Consider the following 10,898-nt stretch of genomic DNA (forward strand, 5'->3'; position numbering starts at 1 on the left):
GGTACATTTTCCCAAGGGGAGAGAAAAATTCGTAGGACCTACAATCTCTTATCTCCATGCTCTGCTGCCAGAGCCTGTAAAGTCTTGGTATTCTGAGTGGCAGCTCATAACTGCTTACAGTAATTTTGGTAAAGAAATTACTTATTCTTTGGCATATTGGCAAAAAATATTTGAGAAAGAACAGCTCTAAAAATATAAAAAAATTTATTTAATTATTTAACTTCATGATAAAAAAATGAGTCTCAAATACACAGTACCCTCTAACTGTATTTAAAATTGGTATTTTGAAAAGATAAATTTACTATCTATACCACAAAACCATTTCAAATAGTTTTTAATTATGTATGTATAAGTTTGAAATAGGATCCATTGAAAGACATAAAAATAAAATATTTTCAAATAAATTTCAAAACTTAAAAATAAACATGACATTATAAAGTAAAAGTGTTTCTCTGAAAAACTTGCAAACAGCCTTGTTTGAACTACTTCTTTATTAAATTGTACAAAAATAGATCTTGTTATTAAGTATACTTCTTTCTGTGTTTCTAGCTGAGGATCAACTTTAGAAAGTAATTATTTATCCTTTATTAACAGAGGAAAGTATGCATCATAAAGGTGGGAGTCTTGTTCTGGTACATCAGAACTGTTAAGTTTTGTACATTCTTTTAAAGTAATACAGGCTATGCTAAAAGGTTATTAAAATTTGTGTGTCTCAGAATCATTGACACAAGCAGTGAGAAACTGAGAGACAATTCAGTGACAACTGAAATCAGCAATTATGATAAATTTTTTAGAGAATACTTTACATTTCTATCTGAAATTTGGTACAAGCAAAGGGAAGAAAAATACAATTTACATAAGAAAAAAATGGTAGCTTTCTTCTTTTGTTAATCAACACATCAAACCTCAGGTGAATATTGATATTTTTTTGAAATAAATTTAAAAAGTAGAGGATTACTCAAGCTGATTAAAGAAATTTGGATTTAGGAGAACTTTCAGAGGGATGTTACTCCTGATTTAAAGATAAAATCCATCAGATGAAAAATGATTGCAATAAATATCTGTTAAGTTAAACTAATAAATCACTAGCTTTTAACCCTGCTGATGATATACTTATTTTAAGAAGTAAAAGAAATATTTGATCAGCTAAGGAATTTATATAACATCATCAGGATTTAATTATTTCCTAGTAATATTACCTGTTTTTATTCCAATATATCCAATAATTTAATGAAAATACCTTCCTTCATGGATACTTTGAATATTGAACTTTGAATACCCCTTAGGAAAACATCTACTACACAGTTTAAGTGACTACTCAGTATCTGAGAAAACTTGCACTAATGAACATCAGGGACACGTTGATGTCATCTGTTTCAATATTTAAACAGATGTTAGCAAAATAATTTTAGATTTAAAATAAGGGCTAGAGTGGAAAGCTTTAGATAATTTAAATGCTTCAAAATTACTGCAATTCCATGTGTAAACTTAAAATGTCTTATTTTGTACATCTTTTTAGAAAATGAGAAAGTAGGAGAGAGAGAGATGGTTGGTGGGCCAAGTCAGGATCAAACAGAAGAATCCACAATATTCAATGCAACTGAGCTTGGTTATAATACATCGTGTCTTTTTTCTTCTGTGTACAGCTATGCAGAAAGTGGTAACTACAACAAGCCCTGGAACATTATCTATCAACAGGAGGCAGAATCATTCCAATTGAAGCAGAATTAAAAGATGAGCTTTTGAAGTGTGATTGACAGATAGTTGGATTAGATAGGTAGATAGATATGAAAATACATTTAGAGTTCTCTAATATATCAAACAACTCTGTTCTTCTATTTAATTTCCTCTATTTTCTTTCTCTTTCCATAAAACAGTTCCCTCCTCCATCATAACCTCTTTCCAAGAGTTTTGGCAATAAGGTAAAGAGAAAAATTGGACCAAGCCTGGAGAAAGGTGTCTGAAACAATGGACTACTGTATAATACTCAAAATCAAAGGAAGAGGTTTTTGTAAGAGGACTCAATGAGATTTGAGCCATGACTAAGGCTACATCTATCATGAATAATTGGCTCACAGAATTTTCACTTTTTAACTGGTTATCTTAGTGCTCTCCACTAAATTTATTTGTTTCATCATGCATCTCAATCCTGGAGAATAACATTACTGTACCTAGATTATAAATGTTTTATGGAAATAAATCTTTTCAAAATACTCAGAAAATTAAGTTTCAGAAACTATTCTTTTTTTAAAATTCCGACTCTCAAATTATATGGGGGAAAAATTTGAAATCTACTATGTACTGATAATTAATACTTTACATTTAGTGTATCCATCCTTTTTTACATTGACTTTTCTCACAGACCTGCTAAGGCCTTAGGAAAACAAATACTACTGTCACAGAATGGTCCCTTGACTGACCTATAAAAATTTATCCTATAGTATCAATTCTTTTCCATCAAAATAATCACCATAACTTGAAAGTAAATACTGCCTTGGGGAGATATCTTCAGAGACATGCTTACAACAAATATCCTTAAACACTACATTCTAATGTTTAAGAAAGAGCAATAACATGGAAGGCAAAATATTAGCAAGTTATAACATTTCTGTTTCTTCATCTTTAAAGAAATGAACCAATTAGGACTAAAAGTCAACAGGCAAATTATGATGCCAAGAGATTCTGCTAAGAAGTTTATGAGACTCAAAATCTCTCAGCTTTACTTTGTTAAATACACAAACATGGGATTACTATGAAGGAAAAATATGTGCTATGAGAAATTAAGGTTGGCCATACAAAATGGTGAAATATTTACACAAATCATAGCCTCATTTTGTGTGTGTTTTTACTGTAAGATGATGTTAATTCTTTTGCCAATATTTCCTCTTAAACATTTAGAATTAAGAAACACTTGGGTTAGCTGGTGAATAGTTTTCTACGTAAAGCCACAAAAAATGATTAGAAATGAGTATGAAGTTTACATCCAAAAATTTGTACCACCTATAATGTGAAACTAAATTACTTTTCCTTTATGTACCAAAATGGAAGATTATAGACATGAACATATGAACATGCTACTATCTGTTGATTTTGAAAAAGTGAACATATAATATAATTTAGATAAAATAATTTTAATTAAAATATGTTTTGGATTATATTTTTATATACATATATTTAAATCATAGTACTTTAAGATGATTATCAGGCATTCTCCTTAGAGTAGAGGTGAATAAACATTACAGAATATTTATATTATGTTATAGATATTCTTTTCCCTGGCTTCTCTCTCCTTCCAAGGAAGCATCCTTGCATTTACAAATTATGTAAGTAATGTTTCACATTAAAAATATACTTTTCTATTAGAAATATGTTTTAGGGATAAACTTCTAAAAATAGATAATATGTAGATCAATAAAATGCTAAAGTTAAATCACATTTATAATGTACACATAATTAATGAATTATAGAATCAAAATTTAGTATATGCTTAAATAGCTTAACCCTTTTATGTAACCTAGTATAACTGCATTATATCCTTGCAGGCTTCATTGTTTCACAGATTTAGAGACACCATGAATTAAATTATTCCTTGAAATGGAACTATCTAGGGATCTTGACATCCTCAGTTAGCCAAAAGATTTTAGTCATAATCACCAACATACACATCATAAATAGAAAACAATTTATATATATAAAGATATAGAGAGAGCAAGAGCAATGTTCCCTGTATTTCAATAACAGCTATATTTAGTATTCATTTCAGAAATTTTTGAATCAAAAATCATACATAGCATTTTGTCATTGTAAAAGTATTTAATAAACTGTTCAAACATATGAATAATTTTATGCAGCATTTTCCTTGATAAAAGAAATCCGTGCTTTTCTTTGGTGTCATTAAAACTCATCATAATTTAATCTTATCTTCAAAGTCTAACTGTATATTACAGCAGTGTTGAACTTGCACTTCTCATGCTTGATGAATCACCACTTATATAACACTTTTCATCTTCAAAGCTCTTTATAAAAATTAATTAATGGCAGCCAATTACATTTCCAGGGAAGAAAAAGATATACTTAATAGTACCTCTTCGAAGAATAGCCAGTATATTTACATAACAAGTGAAATACCATTTAAACCAAGCACCAGGACTCTGGAAGTCATCCACCTTTGGTACACCATAAAATAGAATTATTTAATTATTATAGCTTAACAGAACATAGGAGATCATCTACTTTAAACCTTCCTCATATTTTCCGGATGAAGAAAATGAGGGCCTAAAAGATAAAGTGACTGATTCAAGATAACACAATGACTAACGACAAAGCAAAACTGATTTACTACTAATAAATTATTGCTAACATTTATTAAATTCTGAATTATCATGTGTAACCCTCCAAACACCTCATGTTAATCATCCCAGTTATTATCCCCTATTATTTTTAAAGTACGAAGAGAAGAACTGGAATATTGAAGTTATTTTCTTTAACACAAATGAATTAATAAGAAAGCTTTTAGCCATTTTTCACTTTCACTCAGCCTGTGTTCCTACTCAATAATTTGACTAAAATACAGAATATTCAGTTTGTAACAACATCCAAAGGGAAAATATCTGTCATATATTTATAACCATGAAAATTAATTTTTGGACTATGATTTTCTATTTCACTGCAATTAAGAATGTTTCTTTAAAACAATGATCATCAAATTTATACTCTTGGCAAGAGTTTCCTACTAACTTGAATGCTTAAAGAAATTGATGAGGCAATAATCCTCAAGTCATTTTAAACTTTTTTCAGAGAAGTAAAAACTCAATGAAGGCCTTTGCTTCCTGCTTATGACCATGTTCTTCTTCCTAGCAATAAAACAGTCCTTATAATTATTTTACTTTTTTTCAGAGGAAATAAGTCTCTTATTCATATTATTTCCTTCTATTTTGGGCTACAGATATTCCTTGTCATCAAAGTAGTCTTCACCAAAGGAAAATAGTGGAAGCTTCCATTTTTTTCTGGTGCTAAAAATTCCTAAAGCCAAAAGATACTCGTATAGACAGAGTCTTGCTTGTTTTTGAAAGAGTTTGTAACTGGACACAACAGAACTCAGTCTACAAAAGGTTATGTTGGCAGAAAGCAACATATATGTAATTATCTTTATCTCTAAAAAAACAGGCTATACAGCAAAAACCTGCCACTCTATTTTTTTAACCAGGAATATACCTGCAACCCATTTAATGACAGTAATAATCACACTCATCCATAATTTCAGAAATACAAAAATCATCCTGAAATAAGACAAACATGTTAAAACAAAGAATAAAGAAGTAATTACCTATAGACTAACAGATTACTGCTTTGCTAGTCCTCATAGAATCTCTCTTACAGAATATAGTCAAAATTATCAAACATAAATATCTGAATTTATTGAACAAAACATATTACTTAAGAGGAATGAATATTATGCTCATTTTTCAGAAAGTTCTATTTTTTTTCCATTGAACTCTTTCCTTACTGATAGTGGCAGAAAATAATTTTTTTGTACTAAGCTTATGCATGTATTTCAAGGCCTAAAACCTTGTACATACGTTAATTTTGATGTACGTTTTTTTTCTGAAATTACAAGTCAGTATGAAGAAATTAACTATTGACTTTGAGAACCACATGATGTTTATATTGATATGAACCACATTATTATGGAATATGCAAAATAAAAACTAGCATACCTGTATGTGAAACCATTCTTTGAAGCCCCAGCAACAAAACCTCATTTAAAGCAACCATAACAAAGAAAATTTTTAAAACAAACCTTTTTATAGGACATGAAACTCATCCAAATAGTTTTCTTGCTATTCTGTTTTATTATTTATTTTCTAATTTCATACCCATTACATAAATACATGTTATATCTTTAGATATCTAATCTTAGTTTTCTCTCTCTCTCTTCTTCCTTCTTCTTTCCCTTTCTCCCTTTCTCCCTCCCTCCATCCATTCATTCTGTTCTTTCATTTTGGTAAGAGAAAAAAAAAACAGAAAATCTTGTTTCCTAAATAACTAGATATTTCTCCCCTTCACATGCATATCTGACCAACTTAACTCTGGTTCACCATCTGTATAGAATATAATTTTCCATAAGATAAACTTCTTAGCTACATAACACCAGGTCAGTGAAAACAACTGCAAAAACAATCTGAAATCTGATTTTTTAAAAATCTTCCTTATGTAACTCCAAAAATTTTTTAATATATGTTTAATATACAAAGTAATGACTAAACTTCCTCTGGAACAAGAGGAAAGAATAATTATCAGTGGTCTGTTCTATAATCAGTATTTTGTAAGCTCTAAGATTTACACGAAGGCATTAGGGGAAGGAAAAAGGAAGTCATAACTGTAACTGTGGTGAACGAGATGCCAAGCATGGAGTTAAGTCTTTCTATATTATTATATTTAGTCCACGCTGTGTTAGATTGTAATGTTGGTCCCAAGCATAACTCCCCTTGTCTACTGTTATACACCCCAGTCTACTGCCATGTGCCCTAAGGTGTTTTCTTGCAAGAGAAGGTACATTTTCCTGTTCCACTGACATCAAGGTTGGCCACATGACTTGCTCTAAGCCAGTAAACTGTGAACAGTGTGATAGTATGCCAGTTCTAAATAGAAGCTTTAGGAAGCATCGTATGTTTCTGCTAGCTCTCTCTCCCTCTGCTGGGAAAATGTTGCCCCAGGTAGGAGCAGCTCCTTTCACCTAGACTCCAGAATGGGAAGATACGAGAGTCCACATGTAAAGGGAACACGATGTGAACCTCTGCTGTAAGTCCTTAATACTTGGGAATTCCTTGTTACTGTGACTTGGCCTTAAAAAGGCAAATAAAAAGGCTTATATGTCTGCCATGTAAGATTAGGAACATACTAATCTGATAGAGAAAAGAAAACTGAGGATCAAAGAGCAATTTTTCAAAATAATTTGAGATTCAGAATTTGCAAGTCAAAATCTTTTTAAGAGAGAATATTTGTCCTTTGGGTTTCTCATCTGAAAAAAAAAAAGAATTCTTATCGAGTTATAGGTAGGGTTGGTCTGGGAATTAGTTAATACATGTAAAATAGTCAGAACTGTACCTGGCAGTAAGTGCTTATTGTTGTTTTAATTATTATTTTTAATACTAGAGCTTTCTTTGCTTTCAAAGTTCTAATCGAAAATATAATGATTATTGTATTATTAAATTATCTAATGGCTTAAGTAAACATGACTTAAGTGAAATATTTGTATACAAATAATGGGCCATAGTCATGAAAAATAGACCGCCACTGTTATGAATATACCAAAAACTTTCCAAAGAATATTCGTCAAGAATCTAGACCAATCACCGTAGTTAATTAAGACCAGAGCAAGCTTGTATATGCAAGGAAACAAAGAATCTCCAGATCAATACTGTCTCATAAAACGTTATGGATACTGGAAATGTTCTATATCTATACCATATACTCCATAGCCTTAGCTACATGTGGCTATTGGGTGCTTGAGACTTGACTAGTACAACAGAGAAACCAATTTTCAAATTTTATTCAATATTAACTAGTTTGTATTCAAATAGTTACATGTAGCTAGTGGCTACCACACTGAAGAGCTCAACTCCTGACCTTAACATTTAGAAATCCCAAGGGCAATGAACTACAAATATTCAGATTAAACCAATAGGATTTTCTTCCTAATTAAAAACGAAAGTTTGAGGAGGACAAATCTATGCAATGGAATATTTAGGTAATTGTTATTCTGGTGAATAACCTAAAGGATGATTTGTACATTATGATGTACATTATGATTTGTATTCTGCAAGTTGTCAATAACAATTAAACTAATAAATTAAAGAGAGTCATTATGGCACTAGTTTCATAAAGCAAAGTTCTAGAGAGGAGCGGGAAGAGCATAGCAAAAGAACTCTTTGTGCTAAGACTTTGGTTTCAAAACCTGGCTACTGAGAAGCAACATTTATTTTAAATATCATCTCTAGTGATACCATCCTCATCCTCAACCTCAACTGGGCCATTTTGATAGCCTGAGCATAGGTATAGTGGTTTCTGCTTTTCTCCTATCCATCCCATACTCAACATTGCTACCTGTGAGAGTAAGGATGCTAAAATCACAAACCTTATCATGTCATACTCTAGTTAATCCCATCAGTGCCTTAGCATCGCTGTTTGAACAAAACCCAATCTTTGCCATAACCTATAAACTTCAATATGATCTGGTTCCATCTCTGAGTGTGCCCTCATCTGATACCCCTCTTCTCATTCATAACATTCCAACTACTCTGGCCTTCTTTCAGTTTTACAACACATCAAATTCTTTTATTCCCAGGTCTTTGCACCTGCTGGCTCTTCTTCCTAGGGCACTCTTTTCAACCCCTTCCTCTTCTATTGACTTAATAAACTTCTACTTCTGCTTTATGTCTCAGCTTATACATCCTGCCACAGAGAGGTCCTCCTTGGCCACCACTGCCAATTTTTCTTTCAACATTCTGTATATTTCCTACATAACCCTTAAGCCAGTTTGCAAATTTGTGTTCATTTGCATAAGCCTCATCTCACATACTGTACTATATGCCAAATGAAAGCAAGAAGTATATCTGCTTTGTTTACCAAGTCAGCTATTTAGTCGGCCTCTCATCCTTATTATAACCAACCTTCTGTCAGAATGCCACTTCTTGGGGGAATCCCTGGGTGTCTCAGCTGTTTGGCACCTGCCTTTGGCCTGGGGCGTGATCCTGGAATCCCGGAATCAAGTGCCGCATCAGGCTCCCTGCACGGAGTCTGCTTCTCCCTCTGCCTGTGTCTCTGCCTCTCTCTCTTTCTCTCTGTCTCTCTCATGAATAAATGAATAAAATCTTTAAAAAAAGAGAGAGAGAATGCCAATTCTTTCCTTTCATAGTCATATTTCTACTACAAATGGCATTTTCCCAAAGTTTCTACTTCTTCTCCATCCATTCACAAGTTGCTTCTTTAAGCTTTGCTTTTTGCCCCCATAATGTGTAAAAATTACAGTCTCAAATTTTAACAATTTCCCATAATTGCCAAATCAAATAACCTTTTCTATAGTGGAAATCACCCAGAATCTCATCATATTAAGAATTATGGTTTCCATTTTTTTCTATTTACTTTTCATCCTTATACATGTTTTCATACAGTCAAAATTAATGGTGAATTTTTATACACTGGTATCCAAAGTTGCTATGCTATCACTGTAACTTTTTATATCTTTTATATAGAAGAATGTCCATTGTTGATGTGCTACAATTAGACTATTTTCCTATAATTAGACTCATAGGAGTTTTCATTTTCTCACCATTTAAAAAAATTGAGGAAGAATATCTTCATCAATTTAACATTTTCCTTTTTTTTTTAATTCTATCTTTAAAATAAGTTTCTGGGAGTAGAAATATTGAGCCAAAGGATATGAATCTATTTGTTGCTCTTGAAATGTATTGTCAGATAGCCTTATGAAAGATACTACCAATTTTCATTGCAAACCATTAAAATATGGACACACTAGCTTCACCATATTTTGCCAATGATCTTTTTTCTGTCTTGACTCCATTTGATCTTTCTATTGATTTCTTTTGTCTTCCACCTTGGAAGTTCCTCATCACTTCCTACTATGCCACCGTGGTTCTTTATCAATTCTCTTTAACTTCCTTTACCACAGTTCTCTTTTCTTTCCAGTCTCATATCTATTCTTCTTCCTACCTAGGAAGAGTCCCTGCTTCTAACTGCATGTGCACCTATGGCCTCAAATATTTATTATTGATGTGGACCTTGGGAAGTTGATAAAATCTGTTTTTGCTTTGTTGTTTGTTTTAAAGTGCTTGTGGAAACAGCTTGATTTTCTTTAAATTTAATTTAAAATTAATGAGTGTTGAATTATAGCTGAAAGTAAAATTAGGGCTGCTAAACAAAAGAGAAGCTCTAGTAAATTAAATAATGTGATTTTAATTGATGAATAAGAGTCATATGACAAGGGAGGAAAAACATCAGAAATTTGCTTGGACATAGCGTCAAATTTAGAGTTCAAAATGAACTCTAAAGTTAAAATAGTCCATTTTAACTCAGTTCATTCAAGTGATATCTATGAAAAGCTGCAAAATCTCATCTCCTTCACTGGAGGCAAACATCAACTCATCCTGGGAAATGGTAGCTTAATGGGAACAGAAAGGAAACTACTGAAACAAAAGGGGACAGATGTGTGCTGTTCACAGGTAAAGAGTAAGGAAGAAGGAGGGCTATACAGCTATTAAGCCAGTCAGTTGGCCTGCTCTGCCCATAACTCATTTTCAGAGAAACTATTTTTGAGAGATCAAACTCAGCAGAAAATGGGCTGCATAATCTAGACCCCCATGCCTACTCATCCCCACAGACAATTCAACCAGGAGAGATTATTTTTTCTAAGATTTTCTTTCTTTATTTGAGAGAGAGAGCACATGTATGGGGGAGGAGCAGAGGGAGACGGAGAGGGAGAAGCAGACTCCCTGTTGAACAGAGAAACTGATGAGGGGCTCAGTTCCAGGACCGTGGGGTCATGACCTGAACTGAAAGCAAATGCTTAACTAACTAAGCCACTCAGGTGCCCCCAGGAGTGATTTTAAAGCACCCAATCCCTGGCTCTCAACCTCTAAGCAGAATCATTCTCCAGAATATGATGGGTTTTTTTTTCCTCTCTCTCTTCCAACCCACCCTCAAACCTTCTCTCTCTCTCTCTCTTTCTCTCTCTCTCTCTCTCTCTCTCTCTCTCTCTCACACACACACACACACACACACACACACACAGAATGTAACTAGTAAGATCTGTAGTGGTAAAGTTAGCACAGGGCTGAGAAGAGAATTGACTCTCTGGCAGCCCAAATCACATGAAAGGC

The 10,898-nt window shown here is 32.8% G+C and overlaps 1 long non-coding RNA gene across 3 annotated transcripts in view; it reads left to right on the forward strand.

Moving 5' to 3' along the window:
• The window catches only part of LOC102154537, a 39,501-nt gene extending 37,279 nt beyond the window's left edge, over window positions 1-2,222 (forward strand). For 2 of the 3 annotated variants that reach the window (XR_005382516.1, XR_005382514.1), the window contains exons 4-5: window positions 1,647-1,777; window positions 1,878-2,222. This is a non-coding gene — a long non-coding RNA (uncharacterized LOC102154537). The remainder of the gene's footprint in view (window positions 1-1,646; window positions 1,778-1,877) is intronic. The other variant, XR_005382515.1, reaches the window with a different exon arrangement.
• The last annotated feature ends 8,676 nt before the right edge of the window (window positions 2,223-10,898 follow it).

This window comes from Canis lupus, chromosome 32, assembly GCF_011100685.1.
Source record: "Canis lupus familiaris isolate Mischka breed German Shepherd chromosome 32, alternate assembly UU_Cfam_GSD_1.0, whole genome shotgun sequence".
In the NCBI taxonomy this organism is placed as follows: Eukaryota; Metazoa; Chordata; class Mammalia; order Carnivora; family Canidae; genus Canis; species Canis lupus.